The sequence below is a fragment of the Silene latifolia genome, chromosome 3, assembly GCF_048544455.1.
Source record: "Silene latifolia isolate original U9 population chromosome 3, ASM4854445v1, whole genome shotgun sequence".
Classification (NCBI taxonomy): domain Eukaryota; kingdom Viridiplantae; phylum Streptophyta; class Magnoliopsida; order Caryophyllales; family Caryophyllaceae; genus Silene; species Silene latifolia.
The window spans coordinates 38,772,595-38,793,611 of NC_133528.1; the positions used below are offsets into that span (position 1 = coordinate 38,772,595).

At 37.5% G+C, this 21,017-nt stretch overlaps 1 long non-coding RNA gene across 1 annotated transcript; it reads left to right on the forward strand.

The window, feature by feature from the left end:
* The first annotated feature begins 14,692 nt into the window (after positions 1-14,692).
* LOC141647557 (uncharacterized) lies at positions 14,693-16,856 on the forward strand. The gene is made up of 2 exons (XR_012545762.1): positions 14,693-15,243; positions 16,278-16,856. It is a non-coding gene; the product is annotated as an uncharacterized LOC141647557 (long non-coding RNA).
* The last annotated feature ends 4,161 nt before the right edge of the window (positions 16,857-21,017 follow it).

Consider the following 21,017-nt stretch of genomic DNA (forward strand, 5'->3'; position numbering starts at 1 on the left):
GAAACCGCTACTCCTGTCGGTCGTACACCCCTGTCTCATTTACATATCCTCGTGTTCAAGGTAGGGCATAAATAAAACAATTGTCTAATTTCGTTCTTCGCTTTTGACCCCCTTATTGTTTCGGCCAAATCGACATACCCTAGGACCCGTTGTATGTTAGTTTAACCTCTGATTGTTAACCTATGACATATTTAGATGACATTAAATTAATTTAATAACCTAATTAGACACGATAGGTGGCTTCGACGTAAGTTATAAAATCAATCGACGATTCTGTAAATAATTGAATGCATCTCTCTCTTTCACCTAATTTCTCGCTAGTATAAGAGTGCGTGATTAGCACCTTCTTATTGACACTCGATGAGTTAAATTAATTAGCGAATTTGACCTAATTAGACCCTTTAGGCCGTGCAGAATGCACCCTCGTGCGACAATCAATCAACATCGTTTTTTACTCGTTTTCTAACTTGTTTCCTATCCCTTTTCGCAAACATTCGATCTAACCAATGATCTTAACTTAGGAACTAGGTTGGCCTCGTCTTGGCCGTGAGGGTGGCCGTTGGTTTGGGCCGTGAGGTGGCCGTTTTCTTTACCTTTCTCGTTTTGTTTTTATACCGTTTGTTTTCTCGTTGTTTCATCGTTTTTAATTTATCGTTGGTTTATCGAGTGGTAATTTTCGAGTTTGTTTTACTTCTTTTGAGTCAAAACCTCTTCAAAAAAACCTTAGTCTTATTTGGCTAGACGGTTGTTCCCCAATGCTTGTAGGAGCGTAGTAAACCGCATGTTGTTTAAAGCAACATGGCCCGGTTTATGCTAATGCATGCTTTGGTGCATAGCCCTATGTCTAATTCGATGAGATTAAGCGCGAGCACGCATTACGAGGAGTGACCCAAGGCCGTGGGTCATGTGAGCCGTGGGCCACCCCTCATGTGCACGGTTTTCTAGGCCAAACAGCCGTGTGTGTCGTCGTTTTGTATGTAGCATTTGTATTTAGATCGAGTTGTATCTTTAATTTGTTGTTGTGTCGGCATGAAATGCCTGGTTTGTAATAGGTAGATCCCAACGGCTCCCCCATTCCCCCTAAGCCTTGTTTGCTTTCGTTTGTATGTTGCTAGATCAATCAACCCACATGCTAAATTACAACTTTGACAAAGTTAGTTTAGTTGCATCTAAAACGACATAGAAATTGTTGTCACATGATAGGGTTAAAACAACGTTTGCATATCATACATCGTACGTAGCTATGACCTTGTTTGAAATCCGACACTTGACTTAGTAGAGGCCGTTATTGACGGGCGGGGTTGGGTGTCCTTATGGGCTTCCCAACACGTACCCTCACCCCTTACTCAAGATCTATGGTTTGTGGATCCGTCTAAATACCATTGGATTACGAGAGTCATTCAAATCGAGTGATATAGGGTACAAGTCTTTATCTTTAATCACTCGTAGTCGATTGGCTTTATGCTTTTCGATGAAAGGTGTAAAGTTGACTTGAACGGTTCCAAGTTCCCAAAAAACTTGGTGGCGACTCTAATTTGTCTTAATTCGATTTGAAAGAACCTCGAGTCGATTATGCCTGGTGTGGATCCCGCGGACGCAGTTCCCGAGGGCCTTGTCCACACAACTGGTCCCTAAAAGTCACACCTAAAGGATGTGTTTGAGAGATGTGATTATGGAGATGTAATCACATTGATGCCTTACGGGACTAAAAGGTTAGTTCATGTATTTGACTAAACAGTTAGTCAACGTGTTGATGAGACGATTATTTAATGCCGATTAAGTAATATTAGATGAGACAAATTAACTATCAATTCGTAAATTGAATATAATATGTTATATTTAATTAATGTATATATAATGTTAGTTTGAACGAATTAAGTTGTTAATTCGTAATTAAATGTAACCAGTTATATTTAATTAGCTAATTATAAATATGCGATATTTATAGTTAAAGTATATTTTATTCGAGATTGTTATAATAAATGTTGTCAGGCCGGATTTAATAAATCGACTACAATCGGTTATGTATGGACTTATTAAAACGGGACAACATATATGATAATTAATAAAATGTACACATAATATACATTTTGATAACTACCCAAAAATAAGAAGATATTTTCTCCTTATTTTTGGTTGGTAGTTTTGACCAAAAAAAAAGAAGAGAAAAATCTCCCCTAATACTCCTCTTTCACGGTTTAAAGAGGGCGTATAGGTTAGATTATTTTCTCATTATTTTTGACCTAATTTTTGCCTCTCATCAAAAATACACACAAAACCCTAAAAATTAATCAGTTAATTGAGGGATCGATTCTACCAAAGAACAAAGGCATATCTCATATCATCTTGGGTGCAACTGATAGGAGAATATCATTGCGATATTGTTCATAGGCCATATTAGCTAGGACCGAAGGTTATTTCTTAATTCTCTACTATTTTGTTTATGTAATTTATTTTATGACTCGTATTCATCATAATAAATTCGTTATAATCCTTAATTATAAGGGAAATATACCGATATTTCTCACAAGTGGTATCAGAGCCGAGGCCACGATTTTATTTTGATGATTTTCATAATTGAATTTAAGCAAAATTTGAAAATAATTTCGAAAAAGAGAAAAAAATGGATCGACTGTAAAAAAATTTTGCCGAGAGAAAAAAATATTTTTTTTGCCGAATTGTTTTTCTGATTTTCATGTTTGTATTTCCATTTTGATTCATTCATTTTGTTGTTTTAATAAGTTAAAATGATTACATGATGAATTTGTAGATGTTTGATTTAATGAAGATTAAATTATAATGTAAATGGAAATCGTCTTGTTGATGATGTTAAATTTATTTTGCTATATAGTTTTTGGCATATATGGTTAATCATATTTCATTAATTTATATGCTAATCTTGTTCTAATAGCAACTATAAACAATTTGTTCATCTAAATTTTTGTTTTTAGGGCATAATGCCGAAATGAAAAGAAATATTAGGGTTGTTTTCATGTTTTTTTCAGCCGAGTGCATAAAAAAAAATAGGTTTCTGTTTTTTTTTTTGTGTTTCGTTTTTTTTACCGAAATGCCGTGAAAAAAAAGGGGCTGTTTGATTCGGTTTTTGCAGATTTCCGAAAGAAAAAAAAATTATAATGATTTCTGTTTTTTTTAGCCGAGCTGAAAATAAAAAAAAAATTGTTTTTTTTCTCTCCTGTTTTGCCGAGACCAGAAATGAAATAAAAGGTTGTTTTCGATTTTGTTTTGTTTGTTTTGGCCAATATTGATTATACATTAAATTTGTAATGTATGATTAATTGTTGTGAAGAAGTTCACAATTTTGAGATACCTAATTATTTTAAAGAAGTTTAAAATAATGTTGGATAAAATTCATATTACAAGTTTAATGTGAATTAAGATTGAAATTAATGTGAGTAATTGAGGAATTATCACTTAATTTGATCATTTAAATAGGTGGTTTGGGTATATTAATCTACATAATTAAGGAATTGTGTCTTGCATGTTTAATTTTTAGTTGATGCATTTTTTTGGTTGAATGAATCGTTGAATGAATTCATTTACGTATTTTTGCAATCGGTTGTAATTGGTTATACCTAGTGTGGCCTTAGTCAATTATGATTTCGTAATGAAGGAAACATAATTTTTATGTAATTTGAGATCTCGAATCTCCTTTTATTTTCTTTAAGTATTATGGTTTTGAAATTAGAATGTAAATAGGTTTATTATGTAATTTAAATTGTAATTTTAAAGAAGACTAAAGATGGAGAATGGAGCTCACTCCCGCTACATGGACCAAGATGGAATATCAAGACAAGCTTCTCGGGTCCAAGGATGGATTCCAAAATTGTATATAATGTTCATTTTGGTAGATAGGCCACACTAGGACTTTATTATTGTTTTTACGTTTTCGTTCCTATTGCTTTTCATTCACATGATAGTTTATGCATCATATTCCGCCTAAACCAAACCACCTACTACTAAAATGCATGAAAATTGACTCATATAGGTTGAATGTTAGTTTTCATGGACATACAGATGTCACATACTTATTAAGCCATCACCTTAGTTTATTCATTCTCGTATGCTAGATATTAGTTCACTTAAAATGAATTAAAATAAAGTTGATGGGATTTTCCTCTAAAACGGAAATTGAGACTAGTCTTTATAAGGGCAAATAACTATGAATCCCTTCTTCGTCGGTAGGCATTATATGATCCCTTCTACGTTGGGTAAGTAGTTTGTGTTGACTTAGTTTATCTCAACATTATAGTCCGAAGAGTTTCTCGTGATTATGATGGACTAAAGATAGAATTTACAGAAATTTATTGACCAAGAATTCTAACAGTAGAATTAGCTAAAAGGTTGGCTTATCAATTTACATATAATTGAGTCTTGGGATCATTTATATAATTCTTGAGAGAGGTCAATTGTATAAATGCTTGAGTCTTCGCTTATAACAGTTTTGCATTAAGACTTAAATCATAACGATGCATATGCTTATTTTTTTTATTCTTCTTTTCGCAGTGTAGAATACGTTTATTTTGATAATACTGTTACAACAAATGGTTGGAAATAACGAAATCCCAATACCAAGTGCCACACTTGGACGCGAGTCCTGGCTTAAAGTTTTTATGGACAACATGAATCAGTTCACACGACTGAAGAATGATGGGTCCAACTTTGCGGATCGGGAGGCAAAGACTACGGAATCTCGCCATTGCCGACGGTAAGCTCAAGTACTTAACTGAGCCAATACCGGTAAACCCAGGCCCCAATGCAGGAGTTAACGAGTCACTTGCTTATAGTGATTTCGTCATGGAAGCGGGTGCGATAAAGAACGTACTCATCTTTGCAATAGAAACCAATTTGCAGAGACGCTTCATTGCCCATGGTGCAAACAAGATTTTCACCACGCTCACTAACGAGTTCTCAAAAGCACCAAGAATCGTTACTTATGAGCATACCTGTTGCTTCTTTGATGCGAAACTCCAAACGGGCCAACCGGTTAGCCCACACATTCTTAACATGATTGAGAATGTCGAGAAATTGGAGGCACTTGATTGTAAAATCAGTGAGAGCATAGTCATTGACCGTATGCTTCATTCACTTCATGATGGTTTTGCCCTTTTTAGGGCGAACTACTACATGAATGACTTGAAGAAAAGTCCTCATGAGCTACACTCAGTTCTCGTACAGACCGAGAAGGATATGAAATTGAGTGGGAGCATGAAGCAGGATGTTCTCACGATTTCCAACAAGAATAAAGGTAAGGGCAAAGCTCCAGGCGACCTAACTGTAGGTAAGCCAAAGTTTAAGAAGCCAGGAAACGGTAAGAGTGGGCCTGGTGAGACTAGTGGCTCACAGGGCAAGGCAAAGAGCAAGGGCAGTGACATTGAGTGCCACCATTGTCACAAGATTGGACATTGGAGGAGGAACTGGCCCGTGTATCGTGAGGACATAAAAGCAGGCCGCGTCGTTCCTGTTGGTATGTCATCTTATATTCATATGATTGAGATTAACCATGCAAGTTTCGAAACTTGGGTACTTGATACTGGTTGTGGTTCTCATCTGTGTAATCATTTGTAGGACCTAAAAAATATCACACCTCTCGGAAAGGGTGATGTGGACCTGCGAGTCGGGAATGGAGCTAGAGTTGCTGCAGTCTCGAAGGGAACAAACGTAATCCAACTCCCTAGTGGTTTTGAGTTATTTTTATATAACGGTTACTATGTACCCAGTTTGTCTAAGAACATTATTTCTGTTTTCGTACTTGATAAGGACGGTTTTTCATTTTTAATAAAGGATAATAGCTGTATTTTGTTTTTCAATGAAATGATTTATGGCAAAGCAGTTTCCATGAATGGAATTTACATCTTAGATCAATTCACGGAAATATTACACGTGAATAATAAGAAATTAAAGGTTGGTGACAAAGATCAAACCTATCTATGGCATTTTCGAATGGGACACATAAATGAAAAATGTGTAAAGAAACTCGTCGATAATGGGACTATTCCCGCATTCGATTTTTCTACATATGGCACGTGTGAATCATGTCTCATTGGCAAAATGACTCGAATTTCCTTCAAAGGTGTTGGAATGTGCGCTAGTGACCTATTAGGACTCATACATACTGATGTTTGTGGACCTATGTCAATTACCGTTAGAGATGGTTATAGATATTTTATCACTTTCACGGACGATTTGAGTAGATACGGATATGTCTACTTAATGAAGCATAAAAGTGAGTCCTTTGAGAAATTCAAGGAATACCAGAATAAGGTTGAGAACCAACTGGGTAGAAAGGTTAAAGCACTCCATTCAGATCGGGGTGGCGAATATCTTTCAAATGAGTTTGATCAACACCTTAAAGACTGTGGAATCGTTTTACAGTTAACTCCACCTGGAACACCTCAATTAAATGGTGTGTCCGAACGGAGAAATCGAACCTTAGTTGATATGGTTCGATCCATGATGAGTCACACGGTAGTATCTGATTCATTATGGGGTTTTGCTCTTTTGTCAGCTGCTCTTATACTTAACCGAAGTCCGACTAAAGCTGTCGACAAGACTCCATATGAAATGTGGAAGGGAACGGTCCCCAACTTGTCCTTTATTCGGGTTTGGGGCTGCGAGACTTATGTCAAGTGGAGACACGAGGATAAGCTCAGCCCGCGATCGGTCAAGACATACTTTATTGGTTATCCAAAAGGAACGTTTGGTCATTACTTCTATTCGCCTACCGAACATCGAGTTTTTGTTGCGGCTAGTGCGACGTTCTTAGAGAAAGAATTTCTCGAGAACAAAACAAGTAATAGAACCTTCGAGCTGTCGGAGATTCCAGAACCAACAACCGAGGAACAGATGGAGGAAGTTGTTCCTCCAACTGATGATACAGTTAATATTCCTGAGCAACCTAGAAGGTCGGGTAGAGTCTCTAATCCTCCGGACAGATACATTGGTATGGTCGAGGAGAGTGACGTTTTACTCCTAGAGAGTAATGAACCCGCTACTTTTAAAGGTGCCATGACCTGTTCCAACTCAAAGCTATGGCTTGAATCCATGCAATCTGAGATGGACTCCATGTATGAGAATGACGTATGGGATCTTGTTGATTTACCTAATAAGGTAAAATCTCTACAGTGCAAGTGGCTTTACAAAATAAAGCGTTCTGTAGACGGGCAACCAGACACCTATAAGGCACGACTAGTGGCAAAAGGTTTCACTCAAGTGCACGGATTGCATTATGATGAAATTTTTGCACCCGTAGTTATGCTGCGTTCCATTCGGATTATCTTAGCGATTGCCGCTTTTCATGACTATGAAATTTGGCAAATGGATGTGAAGACCGCCTTCTTAAACGGTTATTTGGAGGAGGAGTTGTACATGGTGCAACCCGAAGGTTTCATAGATCCTGAAAATCCTAAGAAAGTATGCAAGCTTAAGCGTTCCATTTATGGACTTAAGCAAGCTTCTCGGAGTTGGAATCATCGTTTCGACCAGGTGATAAAAGAGTATGGTTTCACTCGATCGGTCGAGGAACCATGCTTATATATCAAGTCGAGTGGGAGCAAGATTTTATTCTTGATATTGTATGTCGATGACATACTCTTGATTGGGAATGACATTCCTCTCTTATCTTCGGTTAAAGGATGGTTGAAGAACCATTTCCAGATGAAAGATCTGGGTGAGGCACAACGCATATTGGGAATCCGTATCTACCGAGATAGATCACGACGGACGTTATCATTGAGTCAGGAGTCTTATTTGGATAAGATTCTTGAAACGTTCAGCATGACCAACTCCAAGAAGGGGAACCTTCCAATGACGTCTGGGATGCAGTTGAGCAAGTCTCAGTCCCGCACGACGCCTGAAGGAATTAAGCGCATGAGTCGTGTTCCTTATGCATCTGCATTAGGATCAATCATGTATGCCATGATATGCACACGTCCAGACGTGGCATATGTATTGAGTATGACGAGTCGGTACCAAAAGAATCCAGGTGAAACACACTGGATAGCTGTTAAAAACATCCTTAAGTACCTACGGAGGACTAAGGATAGGGTATTGACTTATGGAGGAGATACTAAGCTATGCGCAATCGGTTATGCAGATGCTAGCTTCCAAACGGATCAAGATGATTCAAAATCTCAGTCCGGGTTCGTCTTCACTATTAATGGTGCTGCGGTCAGCTGGAAGAGTTCCAAACAGGATGTTGTAGCAAATTCTACTACTGAATCCGAGTACTATGCCGCTTCGGAAGCAGCAAAGGAAGCTATATGGATGCGTCAATTCTTACAAGGACTTACGATAGTTCCTAGTTCGAATGATCCGATCACCATCTATTGTGACAATAGAGGTGCCATCTTCCAGGCTAAGAAGCCTAAGTCTAGCAACAAGTCTAGACATGTACATCGGAAGGCTCACCTGATCTGTGATTACGTGGAGCAAGAAGAGATAGTGATTGACAAGACAGCTTCGGATGATAACATCGCGGATCCTCTCACTAAACCATTGAATTTTGATAAGCATGAAGGGCACGTTATTTCCATGGGAATTAAACGTGTTCCTGAGTTGTAGTAGTTGATTATGGATTTGATACATTATCTTTTTCATATACTATTTATAACTTCATCGTTTTTATAATATTTTGTTTTTCATGTGGATTGTACCGACAACATTGAATGCCACAAAGTGAACTGAATTACATTATATTTGTTTTGGTCCGTAATCGCCTTAATGAGCTGATAACTCTGGCTATTATATTGTGCAGTCGATTGATGGTGGGTTCAACGAGCCATAAGTCAAACGGTTGACCGATCGATCACAGATGCGAGATTATAACGATACCTCGTAGGACAAATTTTTGGTGACAACGTAATGGAGTCCTAAATGTTTAAAAACATTCGGTGCCAGGTCGTGGATTGGACGTCCATAGTGTTCCTAGAGTCGATTCTTTTGACTATCGATTGTCTCTTGAGATTAAGGCAGTTTTTGGGTGACTTTGGTTTCTTTCTCATGGTCTGCCGTAACTGGAGACTAAGTAGATTTTTTCTGGGTCATTTCATACTGTGCTTACATCTACAGGATTCGAGTTGAAGAAAATATCCAACCCTTATCAAGTATAGTTATTTCTCAGGGCCACTCGAGGAGTTGTAACTGAAATGCATGGCCATGCTCGAATGATGATTCGTTTATCAGTTAAATTACTCTCTAGTCGGGGAAACCACTCTTGATACAGATCACTTGTAAAATACGACCTTTGTGAATACAGATTTTGCAAATTGTTTTACATTGAGTGGGAGAAATTTTAGGATATGAGAATCGGTTATCGCACATACACTTGTGAGGACAAGTGGGAGTTTGTTGGAGCTTGTGTCCTCCACAATTAGTGTGATAACATTTATAAATCTCTTATAGGTTCACAAGGGTATACTTCGTATTTTATCAGTTGATTAACAATTACCTAATAACGGTTGGCTTGCTAGAAAGTTTGACGTTATTATCATACTGATGGCGGTGATCAACTGGTCCCTAAAAGTCACACCTAAAGGATGTGTTTGAGAGATGTGATTATGGAGATGTAATCACATTGATGCCTTACATGACTAAAAGGTTAGTTCATGTATTTGATTAAACAGTTAGTCAACGTGTTGATGAGACGATTATTTAATGCCGATAATATTAGCTGAGACGAATTAACTGTCAATTCGTAAATTGAATATAATATGTTATATTTAATTAATGTATATATAATGTTAGCTTGAACGAATTAAGTTGTTAATTCGTAATTAAATGTAACCAGTTATATTTAATTAGCTAATTATAAATATGCGATATTTATAGTTAAAGTATATTTTATTCGAGATTGTTATAATAAATGTTGTCAGACCGGATTTAATAAATCGACTACAATCGGTTATGTATGGACTTATTAAAACGGGACAACATATATGATAATTAATAAAATGTACACATAATATACATTTTGATAATTACCCAAAAATAAGAAGATATTTTCTCCTTATTTTTGGTTGGTAGTTTTGACCGAAAAAAAAGAAGAGAAAAATCTCCCTTAATACTCCTCTTTCACGGTTTAAAGAGGGAGTATAGGTTAGATTATTTTCTCATTCTTTTTGACCTAATTTTTGCCTCTCGTCAAAAATACACACAAAACCCTAAAAATTAATCAGTTAATTGAGGGATCGATTCTACCAAAGAACAAAGGCATATCTCATATCATCTTGGGTGCAACTGATAGGAGAATATCATTGCGATATTGTTCATAGGCCATATTAGCTAGGACCGAAGGTTATTTCTTAATTCTCTACTATTTTGTTTATGTAATTTATTTTATGACTCGTATTCATCAAAATAAATTCGTTATAATCCTTAATTATAAGGAAAGTATACCGATATTTCCCACAATTTTCCCTTTGGACCCATACCCGACCCAGACCCGCAAGGGTCTAAAATTTGAGGACCGGTACCTGGACCCTATGAGTAAGGGTCGGGTCTAGGTCTATCCGCGGGTCAGAGTTTCAGCCACTTTAATAACAGGATTAACATTTATGGGGTCTATAATATTAAAAAAAAAAATTCATACTACATTAACATTAGGATATTGATAACGAGTGCCCCCGGGGCACTTGTTAAGCCCAATATTCAGACATTAATATATTAGATGAAAATAAAAAAAGACCGGTTTTTTTATTTGTCTCCCGCAAATTTCTCAACTAAAAACTCCTTATACACTACGCCACTATCTCCAATCACCATTACAACCATTACAATAGTAAACTACCACTCACCAAGACCACCACCGCACCCTCACCCGTCCCTGACCACCCAAACCAGCCATTAAATCAAATCGTTTTTTCTCTCATGCTCGAAAATTCGTTCGAAAAAAAATTGAACCCTAAACCCTTTTCCGGATGAGTCCATCGGTGGCGAAGCCGCCGGATTCCGAACAATAGACACCCTATGAGTGGAATGGTGAACCCTTTTGAGAATGAGGTTAAAAGAGGATTTTGGTGGTATTTGGGAATGACGACGTCGGAGGTAATGAGTTAAGGTTGATCACCGCTGCTACGCGGCACCGAAAGAACACTGAACAAGGGATAAAGTCCATGAATGGCTGGTAATCGTGATACAAATTTCATTTTAATGGACCTAGAATTATAGTGGAGTAGTATTTAATATTTATGGGAGAAAATTAGGTCACTGGGAATTTGGTAAAGAAAGAGAGAGATTCACAGGGGAGGTTGAGAAAAAGAAGGAACAAGAGTGCTTGAATGACGGTAAAGATTTGGTATCATAGGGGTACATATGTAAATTAATGTTAGCTAAACGAATGCCCCTGGGGCGTTTTTTTAACTTTTGCCTTAACATTATGAGTTTATTAATCTCTATTGTACACTACCAAATCCAATATACATACCAAAGAGATTAAGAAAGACAAAGAAGACCTAAATTAATTTTACCTCCAAATACATGTGAAAGAATCAAACTCGGAACCCTAAAATCAATACCGTACTTGATAGCCGTCTCCATCTGACCGTCGCTGGCTGCCGTCAATGGTGGTTGTCGGTCGCCGCCTATTAGAGAGGTGGTTGTCAGTCGCGTATTAGTGATGTGGTGGTGTTTTCCTTGTGTCAGTGGTGGAGTGGTGGTATTGTCAGAAGAGTTTGGTTGGATTTTATCACTTTAAGGGATGAGGGAAGAGAAAGAGACTTTAGTTGCTTTGGTTTCTAAGGTCTGCCAGTATGAATTCAGAAAAGTTGTGATTTTGAATTTTTTTTTTTTTCTAATAAAGGGTCTAAGGGTCGGTTATGGGTCTCATAACTTAGACCCGGACCCGGACCCGAAATATTTTCTTAAGGCCCATACCCGACCGATACCCATTGGGTCTAAAAAAGCGAGACCCATACCCGACCCATTAGGGTCTGACCCTTAGGTTCTGGGTCGGGTCCCCGACCCACTGCCATCCCTAGTTACACTTGAGTCGCTCGGCAAGGATATGCTTATTGTTGGTCCCACATGCACACTTTTTGTTGGAATAAGTGTCCTCCGACAATAATGCGATCACAACTGTCGATCATGATGATCACATGTTTAAATCTCATTTTAAGAATACATGTGGGATGTAATTTTTTTACAGTCAACTGGTCCACACATATCGGTAATGATTGGCTGACTAGAGTTTGACATTACTGTCGTGCGACGGTGGTGATCAGTTGATCCCCTTAGGTCATACCTATAGGGAAATACTCTTAATTGATTATTTAATTAATCGTATGCCGATAAGAGTTAATTAAATTGCTTAAAATTGACGGATGATTTTGTGAGTAAAGTTAACGTGTCTTATTGTAATTTGATTAAATGAGATACGGTCTAAGTAATAGAATTGTTTTATTACTTAGATAAAATTATTGTTTACGAAACAATTGAAATTGAATGAATAATTTATTATAAATACAAGACGTTGTAATTTATAATTGATAAACCGTTTTGGTACAAGTAATTACGAATTACTAGTCGATTTTGTATATGACATATTTTATGAGTATGTTGATTTTTAATATGTTAAAAATACATTACAATTTCACATGTCAAGTTACATGTCACATATGTCACACTTGACAAATGACAAAATAAAATGGACCATCCATTTTATATTAAAAGTGCCGAAATATGGAGGGAATTAAGGTGTATATTGTGTTTTCATTTTTGAGTGGAAAACACAATGATAAGACCTTGCTTGTAGCCTTGCATACCTATGATTTCTTGGGTAGAAAAACTAGCCCATGCATTGGGCACTCATACCCTCCTCCAACCGGTTTTTTCAAGGAGAAAAGAGAGAGCTTTTCTTCCATCTTTTTATTCAATACTTGACCATAATATTTTCTAGTGTTAGAAAATTATTCTCTCTACATCTTATGAAAATTCTAGAGAAATAAACCTCACAAAACTTCCTCTTGAACCGATTTTTCAAGAGCAAAAAAAAAACTATAATTTTTGTGTCACTTTTATAGTAAGACTTATATTATTTCTAGTACCAAATAATATTAGTTATTAAGAGATTTCTTTGGGTATATGCTTTTGGGAGAGATTCTAAACTTGAATCTTGTTCATCCATTGTTGGAAAGCTCAAGAACTAACAAGAAGGAGATCTTGTTGGTGCCCATAAAACCGAAATTTATAGTAAGGAAAACGATTTCTTCACTTATCTATTTTAGTTTGCATGCATAAAGTTTGTATTTAATTTTATGACTAAAATAAATTGAAACATATATGAATATGTTGAGTATAATGAGATATAGATTTTTAACACTTTTACCGAAAATACCATTCTAATCAAATCCAAATGTTATCAAAAGGAGACAATCAAAGCAAATTCAAATCAATGTAAATTAAAAAGAACTCAACCTATATCTTATGGCTTTCCTTATGTCATTTGATGGATTCACCACCCTATGTTACATGGCTAGGAGGGATGAACCTTCCTTTAATCTAGGTGAGACACGGTAATCACACAAACCTACAGTGTTTTATAACGCCACATAGATTTTTCATTCCATTCTATCTAATCACCCTTGGCGAAAAATCTTACATGATCTCACCGCTTTGATGAGGGAAGTGCCAACTCCTTTTATAGATGTATCTCTTTGTGATTTGCGTGCTTAATTGTTGGATGTATCGAGGTTTTGGAAAGACCCCACTTGCCTTAGAAGAAGATATCCTACCTCATGAATATCTCGTTGTGAGTTGAAGGGGCGGAGCAAGACCCGTTAACTGCCTTGTATCAAATATGGTATTTAGGAAGTATTAAATAAAAGTTGTTGTCTTATTCATCTTCTTGCTTGGGACGAGTAAGCATTTGGTTAAGTAAGATTTGATGCGGTCTAAAATTACGCACTTTCTAGCCCTTTATTTACCCCATTTTCTTAGCCTTTATCCCTTATTGTAACGGATTTAGATGTCATTTCTTTCCTATTTAATATTTTGTGTTTTTATGACGGTTTTGTAGGTAACCAACAAATTGAGGCGGGTTTTACCACATTTTGAGTGCAAAAGGAAGAATTAGGAGCATCCAAGCGACAATTGATCAAGGCAAAGGGAAAACCGACCAAGATGGACCAAGACTCGAGCTGCCTAGAAGGATTATACCCACCCATAGGGACCGCTACCAACTTTCCCTATCAGGCAGGTTTGGTCCCTAGCGGGAAGAGGATCAGATCCGAGCAAAAAGGAGTCAAGAACAGAGCCCCCTGTCGTGTAAGCTCTACCCGATTGGGACGAAGGTCGAGAAAAAAGTTACCCTATTAGAATGGCCTCTACCCGATCGGGTAAGACTCCCGGCCCAGATTTTTATGGACTCCATTCTTCCCCTAATTGTAATCATATAAATAGCAGTACTTTGTAATTAGAGAGTACGAAACTCTAATTAGATTTTAGTTTTAGAATTAGTCCTTAATAACTCTTTAATTAGTTTAGTTTTTCCTTAATTACACATTAATATTTCCTTAATTTAGTTTAGTTAGTTAAATTTTTTGGGTTGTATGAAGATTTGGTGACATGATCTTCTTCTATGTCAAAGATTTTTCTTATATTCTCCATCTATTATTTTTTTCTTTTTGATAAAATGTAAGTATATATCAAAAATAGAATGGTCACCATATAAAGGAGAGACGGAGCCAATACAATGAAATTAACGGACTTGGGTTCCCTTCTACACAAAACATTTGGGCTAAGAGAAACCGGCCCAACACTATCAGACATTACATACCTATCGACAACAAAGCCATCAACAACAAAATAAAGGTGATTGAGTAAAAGATTAGAAACCCTATCCTCTTTATCTCACAACAAATCTCATCTTGTTCATCCTTCCTTTGTTCCAGCACACTCCTCGATTTCCGAGTCTCCTATTCACCTCCTGTCACCAATTAAGCGTTGGAGCCAAAGGTTATCCTTACCATCATATTGCAAGTTTAATCCCCTTAATCTTAGCTTCATATCCCCAATAATGTCAGCAGCTACCTTATGAGGTCGGAGAAGAATGGAATCAAATTTACTCTTATTCCGTTGTCGACCGATGTGATAGATACATGCATTCACAGTATCATTCACCAAATCCACTTTAACCTTCAATCCCCTCCTTCTCAATGACCATTCACCAAATACACACAATTAAAGAAGAGATGATCTATGGTTTCAGATCCACTGGGACAAATGAGACAGGTATCCTATGGGCTTATACCCAATTTGAATAATTTATCATTGGTGTTAATGTTTTGATGTTAATAGATCCATGCTATAAACTCGTGTTTAGGAGTCGTCCATTTATTCCAGACCAATTTGCACCACTTGACTTTCTCACCTTTTTCTCTTATGTACTCAAATCATTTAGATTTCGAGTACTCTTTACTCATTTGATCACTCCACTGTTGTTTTTAATATGCCTATGAGAAAGTGTCTTTAATTTGGAACACTTTCCTCCAATAACAATTGGTTGATGTTGGAGGGGAGTAGGTATGCCGATTATTGTTTTTAATATAGGTATGGTTAACCCATTTGACCCATAGATGGTCAGACTTAAAGGCAATCCAACAGACCAGTTTACCCACTGTCGCCTTATTCCAAAGAATGTCATTTTTTAGTCCTACACCCCCTTCATCCTTAGGCTTGCATGCCTTTTCCCATGAGACCAGGGGTGTCTTAGCAAACTCTACTACACCATCCCAAAGGAAGTTCTTACAAATTGATTCAATTTTTCATCTATTGTTATTATTCTCCTAATTAGTTGGTATAATCTCTAATCTCCCTTTTAATTACTTGTTAATCTTTGTTTAAATTTGTTATTCATTTGCTTAGATCATCATGTTTAGCTTTAATTCCATGTTTCATTTCCTTAATGTTACCGTGTTTACTTTGATTATGAGTGAGTAGTGACCATGCTGAATTTTAGGGGGATTATGGGGGAGTAATTAAGAGGAAGTATATGAGTATTAGTAGATGTATTTGCTTGTTTATTCCTTTTCCAATTCTTATATGCCATGTGTTTCATTATATGTGTGATTGATTAATTCCATGTTTCATCATTTGTTAAATACTTTCATAAGACCGAAAGCCTTGGATAGTGATGTGACTCATAATTGCGCACATTTAGTCCCCTAATTGAGCCTATTTTGCATACTATTATAACATTCCATAGCTATTTTATCCGTCAAATGTTTTCTATTTTGCTTCCCTAGTGCATTTCATATGTTTTGTAGGAAAGAAGGAAATGAGGAGAAATTCCCGTCTCTCGTGTTTATTTGGAAGGTCATTGATGATATTGGGTGAAAAAGTATGGAAGGAGAGGCAAGAACTAAGGTCAATAATGCAAGAATAAGAAGTATGTGAAAGGAATAAGCAAAGCATTCTGAAGGACAATCCGAGCGTCCTAACTTCAAGACGCTCGTCGCCCCCTCAAGCAATCCGAGCGTCCCGACGATTGAGCCGCTCGTCTCTCCTGCCCAGAATCCGAGCATCTCCCTCCTTGGCACGAACGGACCATGAGACCTTCAGCACAATATGCTCATCTCCTCGAGGATACTTGCATTTTCCTACTTAGAACTTATCATTGTTAATAACTAATTTAGCATTATTTAACCTAATGATGCACCACTATATATACCCCACTTGTAATAATCAAAAGGGGGATATCATATCATATTATAGATTAGATTAGATTACATTAGATAGTAGGAAGCTCTCTTAGATTAGGAGTAGATTAGAATAAATTACTCTTTAATCTTTCCATAAATTACACATTAATCTTTCCTTAATTATTGTTCAAGTTTCTTACTTTTAGGTAATTGAAGATTATTGAGTTATTATTGGAGGATTGACAATCCTTCATCAATCAATCAAGTTCTCTTCTTTTATTTTTGTTTTATTATTTGGATCATCTCAAGTTTGGTATAATTCCTTTACTCTTTATTCTTTATTGTTTATTTCCTTAAAGCTAAGTCATGTTTTGTTTTGTTAGTATGATTGACAACCTTATTATCATGTTAAACTTGATCATGAGTGAGTAGTTTTATTAGTTAGGGTTAATGGGTAATTAGGGAAAACAAACATGAGGATTGATTCATGCTTAATCTAATATGTTCACATAATTTATTTGCTTGTTGTGATTTTAACTTATGCACATGTTATGTTTGATGAAATGCTAAGCCTATGAATCCTTACATTTTTTATCCATCACTTATCTTTTCAATGAGACTTGTAAGACATAAACCAACTCGAGTCTCATTAGACCATGCATATAGTTAAATAGGAAGGACTAAGTCGACTCGTAGGTGTTGTATAATCTAATCGATTCGGCTCCGGGACCCAAACCTTCTTAGGATTGTAAGATATACACTAACTTGATCCCATCATAACAATAAGTGCTTGCATATAATTGAGAATATGTTTGTATGATCAACTCCCATGAATCCCCTATGAACCCATGACACCATGGTGCTTTTAATCAATTGTTTACATCTCTTAATTTATTATTTGTTTTACTTCATTGCTTGCATTAGTTTAGACTCAGCAACTACAAACCCAAACAAATTGTGACACTAGTATAAATTGAGATAGATAGACTTATAACCCAAAGCACACCGTCCTATGGATCGACCTCGACTTAACCACTAACTAGTTGTTTGTTGAGAATATAAATGTGTTTGATTGGGAGACCCGACGACAATATTTCATCAATAGCACAGAACCGTGCATGCAATTGATAGGACAGACTAGTGTACGCGAGAGGTGGTTAATTGGACAAAGGATAATCGCATAAACCGAGAGGTAGCGATTTAGTATCCGAATAGAACCACAATTATCAATATCCTGACTCATATAACCTCTACCACCCTATATGAACCCGACCAATCCTAGTCTCCCCATATTTGATTATTATATCCTTGTTTAGTTCAATTGTTATTTTTATTATTGTTTTATTTTACCAGCCAAAGTCTGAAAGATACAAGCTAAATTCTGAAAAACAAAGAAAACAACTACAAGCTACTTGGCACCCCCCTATTGGGCCAGCCTTGCTCTGACCAGGAGACGCAAACAAAGCAGACACCATCTCGAACTCAGGTGTCCTATCGGCAGAACTCTCTAGTGTTTCATGCTCCATCACGATCCCCGGCTCCGCTGCAACACGAGGACCCTCTTCCGCAGCTAACTGAGCCCTGAGCGGGACGATCTCGGTGTCACAACATCGCAACTCTTCCTCCCAATGCTGAAGCTCCTGGTCACAAGTGATGAACCAGAGCTCCTGCCCCTGGACTTCCTCCCTCGCTCTGTCCAAATCAACACGAACCTCAGCCAACTCTGCCGGATCCACAGTGCTCTGCAAAACAAAGCATGGTTCGCCAACCTCGAAACTCTGAAAACCAAAAAGAGCAAACAACAACGAAAAACAAAAACAACCATCGAGAATACAATACCTGGATAAGCCAGGCCTCCCGCGTAGCCAGGTCACTAGCAAGTGCCCTCCAACGGTTAGCCATCCGCCACAAAGCCTGATGACTACCGGTCCACACTTGCACAATAAAACAAACCCTCAATAAAAATGACACAAAACAAAACTCGCGCGAACGAAAAGTTCCAAACCAATAACTTACCCTCAAAACCGTCAGCCCTTACTCAAGGCCGATGTCAGTCACCTCAGGAGCAGCTGGCTACGATAAAACACAACTGCAACTCCTCACCACCTGGCCCCGAGTAGGTGGTCTATGTCGTTAAAGCTTGGGGCTGAGCCCTCATAAGGTGGTCACCCTACACGGGAAGTCACATCAGCAAGGCCAATAACAAACGCGTTACAAAAGAAAAAACTAGGCATGAGGTTATAACATACCTCAATCGGGTACCAAGCAAGCCTCGAAAAATGGAAGGCCTCGTATGACACCTCCCACAACAACAACTCCTCACCTCCATGACCGTGAAGGTGTTTTAAAGCCTCGTCAGGCGTCGACTCCTGGAACAACACTTTTGGCGGGTCGACAGGTACCACGAAGGTCTCGTTGAATCACTGGCGAGCCAAACTCTCCCCAAGGTACCACACTAAGTCGATCGCCGTCTCCAGGTATAGACGACAAGAACTACGAGGCCGCAGGTACTCCTCAATGGAGGCTAGAACCCCCGTGTTGTCCGTCCAAGGCCTAACAACAAACTAAGGTCATATAAAAAGTGATTGATGTGACTTATATTTGAGCCCATTTAATCCCCGAATTAACCTCGTTCCCATGCTTTCTAGCATATATTAGGGTCATTTCTTATCTTTAGTTTCCCATTTTGCATATTCTTTGAGGTTTTGTGTCCTTAGTAGGATAGGATTGCTAGCCTTGCATTTATGAGGCGAAATGGATTGCATCCAATGACCAAGCACCAAAGAGAAGACCGACACTAGAGGCCTAAGTAGATAAACAAAGTGTAATGGGTAATGATGAAGAGATACTTGCATCCCCAACTCAATCCCCGCGGATTGATAAGGAGCCAAACAAGAGAAGAACTCTGTCCAACGATCCGAGCGGCCCGAGCTCAGGACGAGTGGATCAGAGCAATGATCCGAGTGTCCCTGAGACGAGCGTGCCAGAGAAATGATCCGAGCGTCCCGACTTCCAGGACGAGCGGATCTTCTTACAGGACAACCCGTGCTTCAGGTGATCCGAGCGAATCCTGGTGGGACTTGCAAGCATGATCCGCGCATGTCCCTCGGGATTTGCATTTCCTCAAGCTTCTCTTAGGGTCTTAATAGTCATTTAAGCCCTTAGTAACCCTAATCCTTGTACTTAATTTTAGTATAAATACCCCTTTGTACTACCTAGATTGGCATGTCACATTAATCAAGTTTTAATTAAGCTTTAATCATCTCTTAATTTAGTTGTAATACACATTTCAATATTAATCATATCTTAATCTTTCCTGAATTCTCTCTATTGTTCTTAGTTCTATTTGGGTAATTAGAAGATTATTTGGGTTTATTTGGAGGATTGACAACCTTCCATCAATCATCAAGTACTTCTATTATTCTTTGCTTTATTATTTGGATAATCTCCACAGGTATAATTCCTTTTTACCCTTGTTTAATTATTGTTAATCACATCATTTATTCATCATGTTTTGTTTTGTTAGTATGATTGACAACCTTATTAGCATGCTAAACTTGAACATGAGTGAGTATTTCTTTAGTTAGGGTTAATGGGGAATTAGGGGAAACAAACATGGGAATTAATCTATGCTTAATCTAATATATTTTCATAATTAATTTGTTTGCTTGTTGTGATTTCAACCTATGCACATGTTATGTTTGATGAAATGTGAGCCTATGAATCCTTGCATTTTTTACCCATCTCCTATCTTTTCAATGAGACCTGTAAGACATAAACCAACTCGAGCCTTATTAGACCATGCATAAGAGTTGAATAGGAGGAGACTAAGTCGACTTGTAGATATTGTAAAGTCTAGACGACTCGGCTCTGGGACCTAAATTCTCATAGGGATTGTAAGATATACACTAACTCGATCCCATCACAACAATAAGTGCTTCATCTATTTGAGAACATGTTTGTATAATCTATTCCCATGAATCCCCTATGAACCCATGACACCCTAATGCTTTCAATCAATTGTTTACAAACCCCTTTATTTACTTTACTTTACTTTCATTAATTTACTTTCATCTTGTTGATTAGATTAGACCACATCTCATCTCAAACCCAATTTGTGACACCCTTAGACATAACTACTTGCAATTGAAAATCCTACATCAATACCCGTACCTTGGGATCCGACCTTTACTTAGCTCTTTGCTAAGAGTAGTTTGTGAAGTTATAAATATTGTTTTGGTTAGTAGCTTTTGACGACGGGTTTTAGACCACACCAAAAAAATGGCGCCATTACCGGGGACGGTGTTCAATTGATTTGATTTTCGTTAATTGTTTTTAGTTGTGTCTTTCTTTATCTTGGGGAAG